Source organism: Lactuca serriola, chromosome 4 (assembly GCF_051521515.1).
Source record: "Lactuca serriola cultivar US96UC23 chromosome 4, Lser_US96UC23_V15, whole genome shotgun sequence".
NCBI lineage: Eukaryota > Viridiplantae > Streptophyta > Magnoliopsida > Asterales > Asteraceae > Lactuca > Lactuca serriola.
This window is the reverse complement of record NC_136411.1, coordinates 70484665-70508717: the sequence shown is the minus strand read 5'-3', so window position 1 is coordinate 70508717 and position 24053 is coordinate 70484665.

The window sequence follows — 24053 nt, the reverse complement described above, 5'->3', positions numbered from 1 at the left end:
GCTGACAGATAACGTATAGAGTGTTTGACTCATCGGATCATAAGGTGTGACCTTACAATCTCCCCCTATCTGTTGATATCAAAACTAATCTTCTTCTTCATAGTTATTAGAAGAACCATTGTACAACTTGTCAACTTTTTTCAAGATTTTTGGCTTAACCCATTTGAATTCATCGATTATGAAGTTCATCCAGTCTTCTATTAAGCTCTAGAGATATCAACACACAATATCCTCTTTCCAGTTCAAAATAACTAATTCCTTCTAAGTGAAGATGAAATAAATGTTCAGTGGGAGCAGAAAGAAGATGACCAGTGCATTGAAATCACATGTGATTTTGACTGTCAAGATAGAAAATGCCATGCTATGGTTATCGAATGAACATGTACTGAACTAGTTCAACACCTGCTGGTAGTTCTTTGTTGATGCACCTAGTGCCATAAGGAAGAAGAAACTTAGTATTCTTAGACTTTCTGGGCGCACTTGTTCTTCTTGAGGAGGATGGTCTAGATAGACCAACTGATGGCACAAGGTTCAACATCTTGACTTTGTTGACGAGCTATTGAATTGCCAATTTCACTTCTTGAGCATGAATACTCTTGTGTTTCTCAAGAATTTCTTGAATTTGCATCCACTCACTATAGCGAAATTTGACTAGCTCGCAAGTAAATACAACCTTAGTATACTTATATTCAGTCTTCTTTATGGCCAAGTGAAGCTTCGTTGACTCGTTGCTTGGTTTGGTGCATCTCGCTTTGATAATGGGATCAGACTTTGTTCTTCAAGTAAGAACATATCCAAACTTTTTTTTTGTCAATCCAATCATTCAGCTTTGAAACCTTGTGCTGTTTATCTGCATTATTATTGAAGAGCTAGAATTTCTTAGCTTAATCATCCGTTCTTTGAACACCAACACTTCCATCAACGGAAGCAAGAGCTTGAGCAAGTTTGGCAGATATACGGTGCAATTGTTCTCCCCTTTTCTGGCAGCATCAAATTGGGGAGGAGAACTAGAAGGTGTTGAAGGAGTTCGAGGAGAAGAAGTAGATGGTAGAGTTACCTTCCAGTAGTGGTGGGTCTACGACCACAATGCCGACCCACTAGTAGGAGTTGTTGTTAAATGATTGTATTTGTGATAATTGTCTATGTTTGCTACTACTTGTTATGTTTATGTGCTAGCATTATATGATGTTATGTGATAGTGGTAGTAGGGGGTGAAATAGTCCCCAGTTACCGGTCGACAGGACCGAAGGGGTAGGCCAGCACCCAGATAGCTAGGCAGTATGTGATTTATGTGTTTATGCTATGTTTTTATGTGGTAGTGTTAGGGGTGAAATAGTCTCCGGTTACCGGTTGAAAGATACCGAAGGGGAGGCAAGCTCCTGGTTACCGGTTGAAAGATATCGAAGGGGTAGGTCGGGCACCCAGATATTCCTGGCATGGGGTAGGTCGGGCACCCCAGTATGAGTGACAGTGGGGTAGGTTGAGCACCCCGATATGCTCAGCAGGGTAGGTCGGACACCCAGATATGCCTGACAATATGTGATTGTATGGTATGTGGTATGATAGGGGAACTCACTAAGCTTCGTGCTTACGGTTTTCAATTTTGGTTTTAGGTACTTTGTTTTCAAGGAAAGGATCCGGCTCGATTGCAGCGCATCACACTATGTTTTCCGCACATGAGATCTTTGGGATTACACTCTGATGTTGTTTTATTGACATGTTTCGATTATTTACAATTTGGATTTGACATGAGATATTAATATGAATGTTTTTATACTTTTGGTTTTATATAATAACTGAATTAAAAAGAAATTTTTGGTCTTGAATTTTGGGATGTTACAAGTTGGTATCAGAGCCTTGGTTTGAGTGATTCGGGCACACTCCCGGTGTGTCTGAACTCAAACTAAGGACTTGGTATGAAAATTTTCAAAAAAAAAAGTAAAATCATTTTATAAAAAGAAGTTTGGAAAGAATTTGAAAGAGAAAAGAACTTTGAAAAAAACAAGGTGTGTGATGCGTGCAATCAGCCGAGCTCAAGTATGTTTTCCCCAAGATACCCATACATGTTATGATATGATTATGTAAACTGCATGCTAGATTAGGGCTAAGGATCTAGGAAGATGCCTTATATGCCTGCTGTATGTGCTTAATGAGTTGCATGATAGTACTGATCAATCAATTATAGGATAGCTTGTTTAGGTTATGCCTGATTGTACAAGCCTTTGAATTGCATGTATAGATTCCTGATTAGAGGATATAATGGTTTGATTGGATTATGATGGTTAGATTTTCCATTATCTGAATGTTGTTTGCTTTGTGCTTTGTGGGACTCTTAGCGATGTGAGTTAGCTACTAAGTGAATATGCTAAGTCACATGGGACACATGCTGGATGATCTCAGAGTGATAGATTTGACCCTATTGCGCAACTCTTCTTTGAGTCCAACCGTGGATGGGTCTTTTAATCAAAGGATTATCTGATCTCTATTGCATGTGGATATATTCACGAGGTAGCTAGTTGACATTACTAGGAATCTTTCAACAGATGAGGACTGGGTGGGTTCGGGAACCTAGGAAAGCCTAGGATATGTTTCAGTGGGTTAGTAGTGAGGCTCAGTGAGTATTGGATACCAGTTTGAAGAAGTGACTCGGAGGATTCAGGAGGATTGCTGAGGAAAGTATGGATAGGTGTGGAAGGTAGTATTGGGCCCGTACTATTGAAAGCACATGATCCATACTCGAATCGGTGAGAGTCTTAGAGAATCTGAGAAGCTTCAGGGAAGAGTTTGTGACCCAGTTTAGGGACAGAGGATGTTCCACTTGTTGCAGCTTAGCCAATGGAAAGTGAGTTAGTGAGCGTGGCTGGGTGTCAGACACTAAAGGATATGATTTCCAGGAAGTTGCAAATGCGAGATCGATTTGGAGCACCCTGGAAAGAGAGGGTTGTGCCAGGTGTGTATAGTAGAGGGTCCCGAGAAGAGACCCATGACTTCTGATCATCGGGTGAAAGGCCAGCAGGGCCGGAGTCAGTGTAGCATGTACACGAAAGTGCACAAGGGAGTTTTTCGCTCCAAGGGTTTAGGCTACTACAATGTAGCGGGGTCGGTTATGTCAGCAGAATGTGATTAGGATTCCTCCAGATGTTGCGGGTGAGTCATCTTCTACTACTATTAGGTGGATGTTGGGAATATGCATCGCTTTGGAATTGTGAGTGAGTTCGGATAAGCCAAATCTCGGGTCGGTTTTCTACTAGTATCTGGGTTATCAAGGATCATATATGCCATCCTGCATGTCGAAAAGTCCTTGATGAAACCACACAGGGACGCATCTTGTAGAGTGGGTTCCGCATGTACCATTATCATTCCAGATCTTTGTCGAGATCTATACAGGAGTATTATTTAGAGGATACTCGGTTAGGAGTAGAGCGATAGTTCTCCAGTGAAGTCAGCGTTCAGTGATTCTATCATGGTTCAGGTATGGTTGACAATTGTCTATGGATGAACTTTAGAGTTCAAGACACTACTGTTGTTAGGGGAGGACTGGTAGCATGAAGATAGTGGAGTCAGTTGCGAGTGTTAGACGCATGGGTGTTCAGTCATTGGATGTCAAGAGAAGATTAGGGTGCTATAAGATTAGAAGGGGGAACGAGGATTCATCAGCCAGAGTGAAGATTAGGGCCTACAGTTGTAACGCCTGCACATTCGGGCTAGCCAATTTAGAGACAATGAGCGTCAAAAATGACATTTTTGATATAATATAAGTTAGAATAAATAATCTTGACCAAGTTATAGTATATGTCACAAGGGTTCCGTACATATAAAGAACGCTGAAATATGAGTTATAACAAAGAAGTTATGGTCCGTCGAAGTTTTACGGCAAAACCGGCACGACACCGGGAGACGTAAATAGTGAATTTACTATGGAGGAATTTTTAGCCTTATAAATCTAAACAAAACTTGTAGTATACGTTAAACCGAGAACATACAAAAAAAGAACGCCCAAATCTGACTTCGTATGAGGAAGTTATGAATTTTCTAAGATTTGGCTTAGCAGTGCACAGCTCGACACTCGAATTTTAGATCGAGCGGTTTTTGGCCTACACGAACTAAATGAGAATTGAAGACAGATGAAAACAGAGTCCGTATGTAGAAGTTATGAATTTTACGCAGACATTTAACAGTATAATCTCCTCGTACTGTTAAATTTAAGATGAATTGAGGATTAGCCGACAGAGACAAAATGAAAGTTGTAGATCTTATTTTTACCTCGCGTGGATATAAATATCGTCAAAAACGGAGGACTTATGTCAAAGTTACGGATTTTAGAAGTCGGAAGTGTGCTGTGCGAAAATGGGTGATGTGGCACAATCTTGGCCATTGCTTTCTCCCCAAGTCATGCCACTAGATGGTGACATGTGAGACCAAGTTCAGCCATTTTTCACCCTATAAATAGAGCCTCTCCCACCCTCATTTTCTTCACACTTTTCCCATTCTTTCTTCTCTTTACTCTCTCTCTAGAACCTCTCTCTAGCCCTGAAACCCCCCGGAAAGCCTAGGGAACCTCCCTAGCACGAGGCGGAAGCCCCGGAGTGCTTGACGACTCCAAGAAGAAGAGCTTTTCGGCTCGGCAACGCTGCTCCAAGCAAAACACGGTTTTCTATAAAACCTTTTGTAAGTGAGCTACGCCTATGCTATTTTTAATATAGTTTTATATAATTATAGTAACGTTATTAGGAACTTATAATAAGTACTTGAGCTATTATTATGGGTTATATAAGTATTGTTTAACGCTTATATAATAGTAATAATAGCTAGACTATTAATTACTCTCGACAAATAATAGACTCAACTCTAGTGGTAATAATACTAGGTTTCGTCGAAGGAAATTATTTTTAAGAAGCGAAGCGCTGTTTGAGTTCGGAATCACCACCTTTTCAAGTGAGTACATGGTCCCTTTCATCTTACACATAGATATGAAGTATTTTATATAAACTACGTGTTATGTGTGCGTATTATCTATATATTTGCTATCTATGCTGGATGAATGCTTTTATACAAGTTTTATATGATTTAAACTGTATATATATGTATTTATATCTATGTAATATGTTGGGTAAAACATGGGTAGATGAAATATCAGTTGGATGATGAGTTGAGAGGTGATATAGACCATGAGGTAAGGGTGAGAGGTGGACGATGTGAGAAGCCTTGTTCCCAAATGATGGCCCCGTCATCTAGCAGGGTATGGATGACAACCACGGACTATTCTAGACAGTCTAGTGGAACACTAGCAGGCTCGCAACCTGTAGGTGTTGTGAACGATGTGTTCACTGGTGTACTCTAAAAACCCATTGACATGTATTGCGAGTGGACTCTCGAAAACGATACTGTGAATAAATGATATAACCCTAGCAGTTATGCTCGAAGGACAATACTGGCAGCTGCGCCTCATATAGAATATCACATTTATGGCAGCTGCGCCTAAGTGATAGAACTAGCAGATGTGCTTGGCAGTTGTGTCATTGAAAACGATTGACTTCATACCTATTCCTTAGGATAATCTTTAGGAATTAATGAATGAGAAATAGTTGATTATTAGGGTAGATCCTTAAGAGTAAAGAAGATAATGGGGATGGGTAATTGGGTTAACAGTTTGATGATTAAACATAATAATTATATTATTGTGGGTTGAAAACCCTATGTACTCACTAGGTTTCCCAACCTGACCCACTCAGTTTATTTATATCACCCGTGCTGATATGAAGTCACATTACACTGAGAGATTAAGGAGATATAAAACACTAGTGATAATGAATGTAAGTTCTGTTTATGTTTATGCTTATGTTTCTGTATTGACTATGACATCCCAAATGTTTTAAAATGAATAAAAATACTTTTCTTCGAAAATGCCTTGATAACGTATTTATCATGTTTTACTGGGAACAAATTCCTTAACATTTTTATTAAAAGAGGTACTCTGATTTTTTTAAAGCATAAACAAAATCGGTCTTTTCTGGCCGTGAAAATGGGGATGTCACATCAGTTGACTGCGTGGGAGTTAGATTGAGGTGTCAGACTGGACCAGATTTCAAGAGTACTCATCAAGATTTCCAAGGATAGGCGATCTTAAGGTTTAACCGGTGACTAATCACTAGTTGGTAAGCACAAGTTGTCATAAGGGGATACTAGAAAGCGAGAAGGATTGGGAATCCTTCAATTCTCGCATGCTGTGAAGATTTAGTAGAATCTAAGTGGGGGAGATACTTTTTGTAGAGTTCTCCAAATGTGAGTTCTGGTTGCGCAAGGTGCAATCTCTTGGGCACATTGTCAACCAGAAGGGTATTCTAACGATCCGGTCGAGATAGAGGCCGTGATGCAGTGGGAGATTACGAGGTCTCCATCTGACATTCGTAGTTTCCTGGGTATAGCGGGTTATTACCAGAGATTTATACGAGACTTATCCGAGATTGAGGTTCCTTTGAACCGACTGACCAAGAAGTCGGTGACCCTTCGCTAGGGGCCTGAGTAGCAGGCAGCCTTGGAGACTCTCAGAGAGTGGTTGTGCGAGGCACCGAATCTCACCCTGCCAGAGGGTATAGATGATTTCATGGTTTACTGTGATGCTTTGATCACAAGCATGGGTACGATACTAATACAGTGGGGTCACGTGATAACTAGTTTCGGGAACCAGGTTAGAGTTCCGGTTAAAACTCAAGTTTAGTGGTCTGTTAGGTCGAGTGCGTGTTCGAACCGGTTTGGAAAGTGATGTAAGACTATGGGGGTAGCCGTAGCATTCACTAGTGGTTAGTTAGCATGGGAAGTTTTGTAAGTCTACGGGTGTAGCTGTAGCATTCACTAGCAGTCAGATAGTATTAGAGTGTTGTAAGTCTGCGGGTGTAGCCGTCGCATTCACTAGCAGCCAGATAGTGTTAGAGTGTTGTAAGTGTTCAGGTGTAGCCGTAGCATTTACTAGCAGCCAAATAGTGATAGTGTTGTAAGTCTGCGAGTGTAGTCGTAGCATTCACTAGGTTGGTAGATAGCATGAGTGTGTTGTTACGACGTGGAAGGAACAATAGTACGCACCAGTTCGGGTGCAGCAGGGAGGATATGGAAACCCACAGATTGGATTTCGGGATTGCCCAAAAGGATTAGACCAGGTTGAGCTAATGATAAGACTTTAGGACTGCCACTACAATTATGGGATCGGGGAAGCAATGGACTGTATAAGATTGCTTGTGATATAAGGCTACCAATGGTCAAGTAGCAATCACTTTTAGCCTTGGATTTGATGATGACAGGATTCGATGCCTGGACCCGATCGGTTAGATCATAAAGTTGTTAGATTCACAGTGTAATGATAACTAGTAGCAACTAGTTCCAGAGAAGGATTTCGTATGGAAGTCGTGTGAGGCGACAAAGCGGGAGTCCCTTGGCTCCGCAGTCGGGCCGAAACCCGGTATTTCAGATGATTGGTGAACAAATAGAGACCAAGGAGGTCTAGTTAGATTTTGGAAGGCAGCTATGTCGCAACATACTGCTCCTCAGGCAGTTCAGTGTTCGGGCAATTTCAGTGTCTAGGCAGCATTAGTATTTGTGTTCTAGGTTGCAAGTTCGGACGGAATACCAGATTGTTTGGGTTATGCTAAATGACTTGCAGGGATAAATGGGTATGTGATCTCAGTTTTCTAGAGGGAAACTACAGGTTATTAGAAGTTGAGTAGTCAGTTGAGGGATAAACAAACTCTTCAAAGATAATGATTCAGTATGAGTGGTCTGTTAGGGATCAGACCATCTCAAGACAACATATTTGGACAGAGTAGGTGTGATCTTGTTGTGAGAAATTCATTCACCTGCGAATGATTAGGGCTTCGTGAGGATTGGTTATAGCTACCCTGGGAAGGCTAGGGTGTGCCCAAGATGGTGACCATGTTACTTGAGGGGTTTGGCGCATAAGAAATGATAAGGAATGATTTCGAGGACTAAATCTAATTTAAGTGGGCGAGAGTTGTAACACCCCGTTTATTTATTAGTTAAATAAATTAATTAATTAATGAACGAATAGTAGCCCTAAAATAAATAATTATATTTCAAAGGTTGGTCTTGAGGAGCTAATTGCCACAATTTTAGAAGTCGGGGGCTAAAAGTGAAAGTTTCAGATGGGTTCCGTAATGAATTATGAGGGCAAGGATTACTTGGTAACTATTGGGAATTCATTTGAAAAGAATTTGTAGAGGAGGGGCTGCTTTAGTAAAAACCGGACCTGAATGGTAAAAGATTTAATGCTGAGGGTTTATATGGTAAATATAGGATCTATTTTGTAATAAATGGGAGCAAGAGGGACCAATTTGGTCATTATGGAAAACTTGTATAAGGAGCCGGTATATAAAGGTTATGAAAACCTAACCTTAGAGACCCATTGTAGCCGCCAACCCTCTACCATCTTATACCTCCCTCATCTCCAACGGCCGTTCCCTCCTCCGTCGATATTGTTAACCACCGATCGGTTGACTCCGGTGTCAAGCGTGAAGGCCGAGACCGTGGCTGCTGTTGTTATTTCCTGAACGCTGCTCTCTCTCTCTCTCTCTCTCTCTCTCTCTCTCTCTCCCTCTCTTTCTTCAGAGTCGATCCTTGTTGGGCTGCACCGCCACCATTAAACACCACATGTGGCGTCGTCGCTGTTGCTGCTGCCATCCTGGCTCGAGTCGCAACTCTAGCTGTCGTAAAATGCCATCGTGAGCGCCGTTGTCGCCGCCATTTGGCACGTTTCGTTGCTCTGGTCACTGTTTGCCACCCCGAAGTGTGTTGTGTTCGTGTGTGTCGACTCTCCGTCGAGTAGGGTTGTGAAGAACCACCATGGCAAGCAGCCATGGTGGCTACAACCGTCCACACCACCGTTAACTGCTTTTGCCGCCATTCGTGTGTATGCTGTCGCCGCCTTTGGCCGCCATTGATGTCGTTGCCACAATGTGCCGCCGTGTAGGTGTTGGATTAATGTCTAAGTCCATAACTATAATTGGTAAGACTTGACCCGACCCGGCATGGTCCATTTAGGTTGCATACCATCATGCACTTGGATAGACTATAATGAGAGAAATAAGACATTTATGGTTATTAATATATTATAAGTTCTAGTATATTAATAATAAGAATAATAAGATTATTTAATTAGTATTGATCAAGAATTAATCTAGGATTAATTAAGTGATCAAAAGAAGACTAATTAAATATATGGGTTAATTGTGTAAATCATCCATACTTGTATAGTGGGCTAATGCTCCATGGATAATCAAGTTGGGCTAAAACCCATAGGATGGTCCATGGATGCTCCATGGTGTATTTGTACCCATGGATCATGGAAATGAAAGGCCATGTCAATTAGGGTTTACATGGTGTAACCCTAACTATATAAGCATCTTATTCTTGACCAAAATCGGAACTAGAGTGTGAAGTGAAAGGGCTAGCCGATTTCATGAGTTGTAGAATTCTCTCAAGCTATTCTAAGTGTTTTGGTGATTGTGATTCCACTTGAGGCTTCCACACTATTGGGGCTAAGCTCTTAAATCTTGAAGACATCAAGCTACATCAAAAGGTATGTATTCTATCTTGTTACATTCATTGATTTGTATGCTAGATTAGGATAATACCTTGGAAGTTCTTATTTGCATGTTTAATAGAGAAAACATAGATCCAAGGTATTTAGGGTTGCATGTACACTTAGGAGTGTTAGAATGCTCAAAACCCAACAGTGGTATCAGAGCCTAGGCTTGTTTTCTTGTTATACCTGCAATAGAAGCTGAAAAAACGAATTTGGTGCTGTCTGATCATCAGACTCGGCGAGTCCATGCCTAAAATGTGATCAATTCGATCCAACTCGCCGAGTTGGTTCATGCACTCGACGAGTTGGACCCCCAGACAGCATATTTTCGAGGTTTTTGGCTAGAAATGGACTAGGAACATTACCCTAAGTTGTTTTTGAACTTATAAACTAGTTTTTTGATGTGGTAATGTTCATGCTAATCCATTTTCAAAGATAATTGTCAATAGATTCATGTTTTGTATTAGTTTAAGGTTTAGACTAATTACATGAAAAAGTTTGATTTGAATTATCTTGTACTTATGAGTTGCTTAGATTAATAGAAAAGTTAATTGAAATAGTTGTTTTCAATCCATTTTAATCTAAGAGTTGAGTATAAAATGTGTTTGTGTAACTTGTCCTCAAGTTACATGCAGAGTCACATTAAAGACTCATAAAATTCATAAGAGTTGGCAATGGTTACAAAATGAAGAGTCTTGTGTCATTGAATAATTTTTATGACTCCATAACTTGTCCTCAAGTTATGGAAGTTCAAGAGTCACTTCATTAAAAGAAAAATATGTAACCATAATTAAATCCATAAGTTATAAAATAAAGAAAAAGTTAGTTCTTTTATTAGTTTAAAGTCTTCCATAACTTGTCCTCAAGTTATGGAACTTGAAGAGTTTTTGGATTAAAACTACTTTAAACACATAAGTTATGGAATTAATTAGTTTTGAATAGTTTCAAAACTTGCCCTCAAGTTTTGGAATTTGAAAAGTTTTCACTTATGAATACTTTAATTCCAAGTTAGCCCTTAGAATTTTAAAAGTTAAAATTCAACCCTTATACTTTATAATATTATAAGTTAATAATATATATATATATATATATATATATATATATATATATATATATATGTATAAGAGTAAAGTCAGTCTTACCGCTAGTACGCCTCATTCACGAAGCCGGTCTATAAGGTGGGTATAAGGTTGTTGCCTATAAAATGGCAACTTAATGGGTGTCCACTCTCACCCACCGCTTGCTTGACTGGTGGAGGGTCGTTAGCCGAACGAGTTTGACAGGACTAGAATTCTCCCTTCATTAAAAGTATTAATGATAATAATAAGTAACTAAACTCTTAATAATACCCAATCTTAGTTACTTAGGAAAAATGTGAATAAGGTACTAACCCATGAAATTACACTTTACACTTTGTCTAAGTCGTTAGTGGAGCGTGTGTGGTTAACCGGCACACTAACTTGGACTTAACAAGGTAGGTAAAGGGTGACTTAATGTTTATCATAGTATCGATGGAGCATGTGTGGTTAACCAGCACATCGATTGAGGGGTAAACACTTAAGGGTACCAAGTAATTTGCATGGTTACTTCACACCTTGTTTTGTGATCCTCGGCATCCCAGTCACAAAACCTGAAGGGCACACTCGAGATTGAAACATGCCTTTGAACAGTTCAATGAATCTCAAAGATCTAGGAGTTTCAAAACCAATTAAAACCTAATAATTCATTTCGTTTATCTTGGTGGAAATTGGTGAATCGTCATTCACCTACCTTCAAATATTTTATAGCTTGGATTACGGCATACCTCTTCTAAGTTATAAAATAGTTTGTTGGGTCCTAGCCTTAATATTTCATATTGGGTGTCATATTAAGGACTTTAAATCAACTATCTTGAATATCTCCCAAAAGATGTCTGTAATAGACACCTATGATCTTCCCAAATGTCTTGAAACAAGGGTTCCTAAATGAAGATGATGTCGCTTGGATATCATACTTCTTTCACCTCCTCCAACTATTCTCCCTAACCCACATGTTCTTGAAAAGTTTAAGGTCACTCAAGCCCTATTGGCAAGGCAAGGTCTAGGTGTGATCACATCTTGGAGATGTAGTCACATATTGACAAGTCGGGAGAGTTGGGTGTCAAAGTCTTGAGAAAGTCGGTGGTTCAATCACTTTCTAAGTCACATAGTGAGTTCCTTTGGGACACCTATGAAACAGACTATGACAGGACCCTTAATGATCTGATCTATTTGTTAAGATCAACTTCCTTAAAACTTGATGGACATTGACAATAGTGACACAGGAAATCCCGGAAAGCATTCTCTTCCCAATGGAAAGGGATCGGCCATAGTCAACTCGGTTGACCAAATGGTAAAGAGAAAAGCTAAGTCTGTGATAGTCCCGTGTACCATTATCAAAGGGTCCATATGTTTATATTGCCAAAGGAAGGAGCATTGGTCACGAAGCTGCCAAATTTACCTAAGGATGTTAAAGTCAATAAGTTTGACTCTACTTCAGATAAAAGTCCACTATCTAACTCTATTAAGTTTCTATTCTGAGATTCTTGATACATGATGTGACTGGGTGGTGATGTTTAAGAATCAAAGAAAAGTGAAGAAACTTAAAGAAAGAATATGCTAAATCTGATCGCGTAGATGGATTTCTATCGCATAGCTTGAAAAATCGGATTCTTGAGCTACTTCTTAGGAGTTATGATATTTTTGCTTAGGAATAGATAACAACAAGTTTTCATATGGATTGTAAGGATTAGTTTTTCCGCAAAGTTTTAAAATAATAGAAAATTTTTGATTTTATTTTAAAATATCCTTACAATGGCATTTGAGGAAAAATTGTTGCTTATAAGATTCCATTAACACCAAGAGTGGAAATATGAAATTGATTCTTTCATTTGTGGTAATGTCTAAATTTACCAAATAAGGAAAGATTCTCATCACCCAAGTTTCAATTGGACCGGAACTTGGAATCATGCAAGTTGTATAGCATGATGAATGAGAACTTTCAAGTATTGGAAAAAATTAAGACTAATTACTCGTTCACATGGATGTGTGAGTCAAGTAATGGACTAAGGGATCGAGTACACATTCTTGTGCACTGGTCAAGTCCACCACAAAAAGATTGATAAAACTATTCGTCATAGTTTACTAAAGCTCAGTAAATATGATTATGCTTACAAGCTTAAGTGTAACTCTGAGACATTGGAAAAGGTTCCAATGTATGGCAGAGCGAATAAGAAGAATCAAATTAGGCAGAAGGATAAAAGTTTCTCAAATCTGAAAAAATGGGAGAGTACTTTAGTATCATGTTTGTGATCATCTTAATGATTAAGAAACCATATCAAAATTATTTCTCTAAGGAAAATCTTAGTGCATTCTTATGACTAAGAAGAGGAACTTGAATTGTTGAAGTGGTTAAATCAAGAAGATGAGTCATACTTCGTTCCAATACAAGTCTTAGAGTCATACTCCAAGATTGTAACTTGAGTGACATGTCTTAAAGAAGGTTTAAAACACTTGTCAAATGTAAGAGTAAAAGTTTTCTACTCTTGTACATTTGAAATTGGTAAGTTGTGATGTTTTGGATAAAACAAAGATCAACTTAGGCCAAATGTGTGAAGTGTTTGTCTTGATTAGAATCCACACTATCTCTTGGATATTTGACAAGGGAGTCTTATAGGTCAAGAGGACAGTGGGAGTCTTAAAGGTCTTGAAAGTCTCAAGAACTAATCAAGAATAGAACCTGAAGTTCTTCACTAGCACACGACTTGAGGTTTATAACCTATCGTGTTGACATATTCTGTGCCCATTCCAGTTAAAGTTGGCTTTGCATATGAGTTCTTAGAGTTCTCAATTTGTTGCACAACAACTTGGAAGCAATGGCAGGCCCTTGAGCTGCCAGGTGGCAAGAAGTTAAGATTGAGTTCAATCCATATGGTTTTGGATTTGTCATTATCTTTGTCTTGTGATTATGGTTTTGACAAATTCATATGGGTAGGAACTCATACACCATATAAATCTAAGTGTCATAAGGTTTCTCTCCGATTCATGAAAATGATGGTGAGGAAACGCTTTCACTAAGTAGATTTTACGTAGATATCAATTGTGTTATTTGCATTTTCAAAAGTCGTTAGTGGAGCGCGTGTGGTTAACCGGCACACTAACATGGACTTGTGAGAAATGGAAAATGCCTAAGCAATTGAGACTATGATTACGGTATCCCTTTTCATGGTTCTTGAAATTGCTTAGACATACAGGTGAGCTATCTACAGAAAGGGTGTATGAATCTAAATTTCAGACTGTCCAGCTGATTTCTGAGTACATGTCAAAGCTAGTGGGAGCATAAGTTTTATCCTAATAATCATCATGTTAGTGGGAGCATGATAATTATGATAAGTATTGCAAGTTAGCAATGTTAATTATAGAAAACAAAAGTTTCAATTGGGAAAAAGTTGTTTTGCTATAATTAAGGGAGAGGAAATTATACTTCATCTCAAATCTATAAGCTTAGATCGTGGGGTTTTAATCATTTAGTCAAGGATATATATATGAATTTCATGTTGGAATGGCTCAACATAAGGAAATTCTATATATGGGTCCATTATTTGCGTTCTAAAATTCGATTATGATTACGGCATCCCTTTTCATAATCTGAATTATGAGAACTTGGCAAATTGAAATGGAAATATTATAGCAAAAGACTGGTTTAGTCTTTATGTAAGACATCATGAATCGTGTCCCATATGCTTCGGATATAGGATCGATTACATATGCTATATTCATCCGTTCTAAAATTTTCCAAATGCCTGGGGCATTAAGAAGGGAAAAGGTTTAGAACTGGATATGACTAAAAGGATTAAACAATTGTCGAGGACAATCTAAGGTTTACCAAAGATTGGTTGCTCAAGGATACTTGGAAGTATAGTGATAATTCTGGAAGGACCATATTGACATAATCTGTAAGGAGGCAACTCTTGTTCAGAAGTGATAAGTCAGAATGGAATCTGGAAATGTTTCAAAGTTAAGATTTTTCAATCTGTGTAAGATTAAGGAAACTTAATGCAAGAAGGATGTTTCTAAGGAACTGATCTCCTTTGGAATGCTCTGTAATGTTTGTTGTCAAGTCTTTATGACTTTGTGCATAATCATTACAAGAGGACCAATGCATATAAGTTTAGAATCTAACAGATTTCAGTAAATGGCATGAATTTGGAATTCTTGGAATTGCGGTAAGGATTTGGGAGTGTGAAAAGAGAATCATTGAAGTAATGTTCAATTGATCTAGTTCACAAAGTAAAGATCATAGACAAACATAGTATGCATACTTGGTGTATGGCATGACTAGTGTTTAAGAAAACATAGTGTACATGCTTGGAGCATGGGACAACTATTGTTTTAAATTCAAGAATAAAGTTGATAGCTGAAACAGTATACAATGAATAATGTGTAATCATATGGTGATAAATAAAAGGTGTTTTATTTATGTTCAAAGGGTTGATACCATATTGGATTCAATTATTATTGTGTTTCATTTTGCATGTTTTGACTTCCCGAATAAACTGGGTTATTCTTCCGGAATGACTAAGTTATTCAAACCATCCACAGTCGGTCATATGTTGGAAGTAGATATGAATTAAGACTGTCATGATGGGTTGTAGAGGTCTAAGGTGTTGGACAAGGCTACAACAATCATGAGTGCTCATAAGTTCTGAGTATTGGATTCAACCCGCGCTCATTGGAATCACTTCATGGATTTTATCACGAGTGATCATGAGACGATAATATCTTATATTCTTCAAACCTAGAGATATGAGTTGTTACTATGAGTTGATAGTACATTGATTGCACGTAAACGCATACGGTAACTCGGTGTTATAAAACGTGCCTTTGTGTATGATTCAACAAGTAGGAGAACAAGCCATATGAGTCGAAGTTTATCCGTTCCTTTTACCTTCGGGATAAAAGCGATATCTGTGGGCCCCTCGATGATTTGATGATGACAAATGGAAGTGCTCGGCCGGGCCAGGACTGATTTGATTTGTTCAATTAGTCAGTCGTCATAAATTGCAAATCGGGAAACAACAAATGGACAGAGAGAATGATTATAATCAATGTCTCAGTCCATATGATATCTAGAATGGAGGAATATATGATCCCTTATCTAATGGACAAGTCACTGACAAAGGTCAGAGTTCATCTACAAGGTCAGAGTTCGACAGAAGCTTTTGAGAGCTACGATTGCCGGTTGGTTCCTGAAGTCATACGCAATAATAGTTTTAGACTTATCCAAGTGGGAGACTGTTGGATTAATTTCTAAGTCCATAACTATAATTGGTAAGACTTGACCCGACCCAGCATGGTCCATTTGGGTTGCATACCATCATGCACTTGGATAGACTATAATGAGAGAAATAAGACACTTATGGTTATTAATATATTATAAGTTCTAGTATATTAATAATAAGAATAATAAGATTATTTAATTAGTATTGATCAAGAATTAATCTAGGATTAATTAAGTGATCAAAAGAAGTCTAATTAAATATATGGGTTGATTGTATAAATCATCCATACTTGTATAGTGGGCTAATGCTCCATGGATAATCAAGTTGGGCTAAAACCCATAGGATGGTCCATGGATGCTCCATGGTGTATTTGTACCCGTGGATCATGGAAATGAAAGGCCATGTCAATTAGGGTTTACATGGTGTAACCCTAACTATATAAGCATCTTATTCTTGACCAAAATCGGAACTAGAGTGTGAAGTGAAAGGGCTAGCCGATTTCATGAGTTGTAGAATTCTCTCAAGCTATTCTAAGTGTTTTGGTGATTGTGATTCCACTTGAGGCTTCCACACTATTGGGGCTAAGCTCTTAAAGCTTGAAGACATCAAGCTACATCAAAAGGTATGTATTCTATCTTGTTACATTCATTGATTTGTATGCTAGATTAGGATATTACCTTGGAAGTTCTTATTTGCATGTTTAATAGAGAAAACATAGATCCAAGGTATTTAGGGTTGCATGTACACTTAGGAGTGTTAGAATGCTCAAAACCCAACAGTAGGTGTGTTTTAGTGTGCGTATGGGTGTTATGATGAGTGTAATGTTGTAGGTATTAGCGGGTTGGCTGGAAAACTGAAAACAACCACCACCACCACCGTGAGGTGGTGGCTACCGCCACGTGCCACCATCGGCCACCACAAGGGTGGTTGCAGGTGTGTGTTTGTTTCAATATAGTGTGTGTGTTTATTTCATGAGTTCATTGTAAATTGTAAAAAATTGGAATAATGAAAGGAAAATCAAACCACCATCGGCAGCCATGTCGAGTGGTGGTGTGCTTAGCCTCGTTGTGTTGATTCGTTTGGGGTGCTTGAAACCCTAATGGGCCTTGTAAGCTCCAGTGGACCCTAATTGACCCAAATAAAACCCTGATGGGCTTAATGATATTCTAGTGGGCCTCTTAGGCCCAATAAAGCCCTACTTGACCTCAAAGCCTAACAAATTGATAAATGGTCTAATATTTAGGTTGGAAACCCTAATTAGGGTTTGGAAAAACCTAATGCCAATAAAACCCTAATTTGGGGAATTAACCGGGACACACGGGAATTATTTAATAACTTGAGATATTAATTAATAATCATTAGGAAAAAAAATTAATCTAACCAATATTTGACTTAATGGATTAAGTCCTTAGTGGATTAAGTCCTTAATGGGTTAAGTAGGAAACTTAACCCTAATCACCATTTTATGAGAAACCCTAATTTCACTTGGGTTTATTTTTGGGCCTTTCTATTGGGCTTTGAAGATTAGGATAATAATGGGCCATCCAAGAACAAACAAATGGGCTAAAATAATTTAATGGGCCTAGGGTAAGGCCAATGTAAGGGGTTTGGGCCTCAATGATTATATGATGTTGGAACTTAGAATGAGACCATGTATAGGCCTGGGCCCAATTTGGAAAATTGGGCCATGTGTTGGGCTTTGATTCCTAATTGACTTTGGGCATATGGATTGGGCCTTGGGCTTGCATAAAGCCAAGCTTGGGGTAATGTAGTAATTATCCAAAGTATGTACTCATGCTTGTGTAGTAGAACCCAATTATTAATTGGGTGTTATTTTGGTGTTGACAGTTCGCGAATCTGTCAGCCAATAGTTGGGGTTGAGTCTGCGGGACTTCAGCAGTGTGGGATTGTGTCTACAGGACTTCAACAACGTGAGGTGAGTTACCTTCCAGTAGCGGTGGGTCTACGACCACAATGCCGACCCACCAGTAGGAGTTGTTGTTAGATGATTGTCTTTGTGAAAATTGTCTATGTTTGCTACTACCTGTTATGTTTATGTGCTAGCATTATATGATGTTATGTGATAGTGGTAGAAGGGGGTGAAATAGTCCCCAGTTACCGGTCAACATGACCGAAGGGGTAGGCCAGCACCCATATATGCTAGGCAGTATGTGATTTATGTGTTTATGCTATGTTTTTATGTGGTAGTGTTAGGGGTGAAATAGTCCTCGGTTACCGGTTGAAAAATACCGAAGGGGTAGGTCGGGTACCCAGATATGCTTGACATGGGGTAGGTCGGGCACCCAGGTATGCCTGACAGTGGGGTAGGTTAAGTACCCCGATATGATCAGCAGGGTAGGTCGGGCACCCAGATATGTCTGACAATATGGGATTGTATGGTATGTGGTATGATGGGGGAACTCATTAAGCTTCGTGCTTACAGTTTTCAGTTTTGGTTTCAGGTACTTTGTTTTCAAGGAAAGGAGTCGGCTCGATTGCAGCGCATCACACTATGTTTTCTGCACATGAGATCTTTGGGATTACACTCTAATGTTGTTTTATATTGACATGTTTCGATTATTTAGACTTTGGCTTTGACATGAGATATTAATATGAATGTTTTTATACTGTTGGTTTTATATAATAACTTAATTAAAACGAAATTTTTGGTCTTGAATTTTGGGATGTTACATATATCACGGACAATGATACACCCATTGACACAGGGTTTTCAAATTCTCATCACCGTCTGGTATCATACACCGAATCATGAAATTCTAAAGAAGAATATATGGAAAGAATGGATTGATCTTTGTGATAAGTTGTGGTGTTTTAGCTTAACCATCGACATAGATTTGTTAAGTTCTCATCAGCTTATGGTACATTACACTGAATCATAATGCTTTAAAGAAGAATATAAGGGAAATAATGGATTGTTTCAATCATGCTGAGGTGTAATCAACATGAATCATCAACAAGTATAACTTATCAACAAGAAATGTTTTGATCCTTGCATCATAAAGTTTAGTTATAGTCTAGGATCAAAGATTCACCGTCAATTCATAATGGTATCATGTCATACCTCAATCTAGGAGGTTAGGGACATGATCAATCCTTTGTCATTTAAGGAACTAACAAGTACATCTTATGCTGATTATTGTGCAGTCAGGGTAAGCCATTGGGTTATGCTCAATGTTTCAGCAATACATGAGACTTAATGCATACGACAAGCATGCTTCCAGGGACAGAGTCAGGTGAAATAGTTAACTAAGAATAAACACCCAAGCCTTTCTATCAGTTTTTTTATATTTGGACCAGGAAATCTCACTTAGAAAGTTTAGACTGTGCTAAACAATCAACGTGAGGGGTGACTCAATGTTCTTAGCAGATGGTCTCGCTGATGAAAGACTTAGAGAGATTTAGTCACATACAACAACATGCTTCTAGGGACGATGATTTGTAAAAAGTTTCATACTTGGCTTAGAATTGCTACCATCAGATCCTCTAAACATTACAAAATAATAATATACAAACAAAAGAGTTAGTCAAACAAGGAAATATTTACAAAGCACTATTTTTGCAGCTTTTCAGAATCATGATAAAGACTCAATCCGTTAAATCTTTTGAATTGAATGGTCATTAATGCACTTCCATTTTCCAAGATATTTGTCCTTCAAGTCTGCCTATAAAAGAAGGCAAGCAAAGATAAATTACCTCAAACAAGAAACACAATTCATAGTAAACAAAAGAGAGAGAGAGAGAGAGAGAGAGAGAGAGAGAGAGAGAGAATGCCTTTAATCATTGAGATTTTGCACATTGATTCCAAGCTTCATGTTCACCAAGAACAAGAGAGGACTATGAACTAGTCTTTGTAACCAACGAATTAAGAGGATGTAATCTTTGTAACCTTCGATTTATAAGAGTCACGAAGAAAAAAATCGAAGGTTCCACTCGTTGTGATCCATTGGGGAAGGGAAGGTGGGACAACTGTCTTCTTGAAGACGCCTTTGGATTTATGATGGGAGTCGGTGTTGTTGTGAGAGTATCTATGAATAAGAAGTTCTACATCGATCGGCTTCACTTCATCTCATTGCAACATAAATAGGTTGTTCAAGATAGAAGAGATATGTTCCCAGAAGAACACTAAGTGGCACAGTTCTCTCCTATCTGGTCTCATTAACATGATGCACTTAGTAAATCAACGTGGGCATCAACATTAGGGAGAGAGTAGTTGGTGTTGAAGAAAAGAGGCATAGTTAGTGTCAACTATCTCCATAAGGAGGGTGATGCATCCATGGAATGACACGTTGATCCCTTCAAAGTAGACTAGTCAGATAAGGTCACTATCGATAGAGAAAAACATGTAGGCAATGTTTGCGAAAAACAATGTTAAAGGAAGTCTTTTAATACACAAAAAAAAAAATAAACTAAAATTGTAGCAACTTATGTTCAGAAATTTAAAAGTAGCGAAGTAAAAAAATAAAGTATCAATGTCTAAACAAACAAAATCAAACCATATAAATGTCGTTTTCCCTGAGTGCAGTAAGCACAATTTTGTTCTCAGAATCAAACACTTTTCCCTCATGGAAATTGAAAAGAACTTTATCACCAGTGTCACAAAGTTGACTGATGGAGATGAAATTGCCTTTTAGACCCTCAACATAGAACACATCCTTCAACTTGATCGTCCTGCATTCAAAACTTCCAATACCCATAACAACTCTTTCACTATTGTCACCAAAGACTGGAAGTTTGTATCAATCAGATACACTTCAAGTATAAAAAATTAATGTAAAACTTAATCTAAGAAAATAAAGAACAGAAAGTAAATACCATAGAGAGTTCTCAACATTGTTCTTTCACCAAGAAATGATTTTGACTTCACCAAGAAGACGGGTTGTCACAAAGACGATTAACACAAATTCAAACTCCCTACATTAGGGTATACCTTAATGTAGATTATATACTAATTTATACATATGAATCCCTTGATATTATAATTCACAAAGGAATCATGCCTTTCATTGATCAATAATGGGATTAAATACCCACTGTACAGAGAAATTACAGGAGGAAATTTGGGAAGATCTAGGCTAAATAAGTAAGGAATAATTTACATTAATTACAAAATTAATATAAAATCAGAAATATACAGAGGGTGTATATGTCGTTTAATACTCCCCCGCAGTCGAATGGTGGGCTGGCCGAATAGAGAGACTGGAACGGAAACGGGTGAATAGTTGATGAGGTAATCCTTTGGTAAATATATTGGCATATTGGTAATCGGAAGGAACATGAAGAACACGAAGGGAACCCATGCGAACTTTTTCTCGAACGAAGTGGATGTCGATCTCGATATGCTTCGTGCGTTGATGCTGAACCGGGTTTTGAGTAAGATATATGGCGGAAATGTTTTCACAATATATGATTGTGGCTTGGTGCAGTGGAAGATGTAGCTCGAGGAGTAGGTTGCGGAGCCATGTAGTTTCAGCTGCGGCATTAGCAACTCCTTTGTATTCAGCTTCAACACTGGATCGGGAGATAGTCGGTTGTCGTTTGGAGGACCGTGAAATGAGGTTATTCCCGAGAATTACATAGTAGCCGGACGTGGATCGGCGAGAGTCGGGACACCCCCCAATCTGCTTCGGAGTAGGCTGTGAGTTTTGTAGATTTGGAGGGAGAAATATGAAGTCCATGATGACGAGTGCCTTGGAGGTATCGTAGTATACGTTTCAGAAAGTTGAAGTGTGGATCGCGAGGGGCGTGCATAAAGAGGCACACTTGTTGAGCAGTATATGCAATGTCGGGGCGAGTGAAGGTTAAGTACTGTAATGCTCCAGCGAGGGTACGATATAGAGTAGTGTCTTGCATGAGGTCGCAGACGGTTGCGCTGATTTTAGAGTTGGTGTTGACAGGAGTGGCGCATGGTTTGCATTGTTGCATGTTCGCCCGGTGAAGAATATCATCCACATATTGTTCTTGGGTAAGAAATAATCCCCCATTTTGATGTTTAACTTGGATGCCAAGGAAGTGATGAAGAGGCCCAAGATCCGACATAGCAAACTCTTTGGATAATAGAGTGATAAAGTGTCGAAGAGTTGTTTCGTTGGAAGCGGTCAAAACAATGTCATCCACGTAAAGAAGAAGATATGCCATTTTGGTGCCTTGTTGGAAGACAAAGAGAGAGTTGTCTCTTTTGGTGCTTTTAAAACCGCATGTGTGAATGAAGGTTGCAAAGCGATGATACCAAGCCCGCGGGGTTTGTTTAGCCCCGTACAAAGATTTTCGTAAACGACAAACGTGTGTTGGGTGTTGTGGGTCTGTGAAACCGGGGGGTTGGAACATATACACGGTCTCGTTGAGACTCTCGTGTAAGAATGCGTTCTTTACGTCTAGTTGGTGAATAGGCCATGATCGGGAAACGGCAAGACTAAGAACGGTGCGTATGGTGGTAGGTTTCACTACGGGACTGAATGTTTCATCGCAGTCTACTCCGATTTGTTGGCATTTTCCATTAATCACGAGGCGTGCTTTATATCGTGCAAGAGTCCCGTTGGCATGAAATTTGTGCCGGTATATCCACATACAACATATGACATGAGCATTGGTAGGACGAGGTACAAGTTCCCATGTGTTATTATCTATTAGAGCTCGATGTTCATCGGTCATGGCGGAGTGCCAGTTTGGATCAGAGAGGGCGTGTTTGTGGGATTTTGGAAGAGGGGAGATAGTGGAGGTGTTTGTGTTGGTGTGAAGGTTGAGTGGTGGGTTGGGTTTGGTGATTCCGACTTTGGAGCGGGTGGTCATGGGATGATGGGACGTAGGTGGGGGTAGAGGGGGTGGTTGGCTTCTCCGGGAGTAAGTGAGGGGGTAGTACGAGGGTGGGGGAGAGGTAGGGTCGGACGAAATATCAGAGGTTTGGTTGGAAGAGGGTGAGGAAGAAGTGTTGGGGTCGGTTGGGAGGGAGGAGGAGGGTGAGTGGGGGGTTTCAGTGGGAGCAGAAAGAGTGGAGTTGTGGTTAGACGGTGGTTGAGTGGTAGCAGAGATTGATGTGGTTGGAGGGTGAAAGAGAAGAGGAGAGGGTTCTGTTTCGAGGAAGGAGTAATTGTGTGGTGGGTTTGGTGTGTAAGATGCATAAGGAAAAGAAGTTTCATCAAAGGTTACATGTCGGGAGAGAATGAATTTACCAGTGGACATGTCAAGGCATCTATAGCCTCGGTATTGGGCTGGGTAACCGAGGAAAAGACAAGGTGTAGACCTAGGTGCGAGTTTGTGTTGTCGGGTGGCTGTTAAGTTGGGAAAACAAGCACAACCAAAGGTGCATAGGTGGTTGTAAGTTGGATGTTTTAGGTAGAGGGCGGATGTAGGGGTTCGGTTTTCAAGTAATGAAGTGGGAAGGAGGTTGTGTAAGTAGGTAGCGGTATGAAGGGCCTCAACCCAAAAGGAAGGTGGTAAACAAGCGTGGGTTAGTAGGGTCATCATGATTTCGTTTATGTGACGAATCATTCGTTCTGCCGTGCCATTTTGTTGGGAGGTATGTGGGCATGAGAAGTGAATGTGAAGACCGGTGGTAGAAGCAAAATTATGGAATTTTTGGTTATCGAATTCACCACCCTTGTCACATTGGAAATTTTTGAGGGAAGTATTGAATTGGGTGTAGATATATTTGTGGAACGTCTTGATTTTATCAAAAGTTTCTGATTTGTATTTTAGGGGAAACACCCATGTAAAATGGCTGAAATCGTCAATGATGATGAGGTAGTATTTATAATTAGTTTTGCTAAGGATGGGTGAGGTCCAAAGGTCGGCATGAACAAGATCGAATGGTTTGAGAGTGAGTGATGTGGAATTTTTGAATGGTAGGCGTTTGTGTTTAGCAAGTTGGCAAGAATGACAAACAGATAAACGATCATTTTTATTGCAAGAAATATTTTTATTTTGACTAAGAAAATTTATTACATGATGACCCGGATGACCGAGTCTAAAATGCCAAAGAGGCGAACTAGAAGAAACATAAAAGGATGAAGCTGGAGTGTTGGCTTTCTTGGTGAAGGGGAAGAGATCGCCAGAGCTATCGTGTCTAGAGAGGTGCCTCTTGGTCTTGTAGTCCTTTACAGAAAAACCAAATGGGTCAAATTCAACGGAAAAGAAATTATCACGACA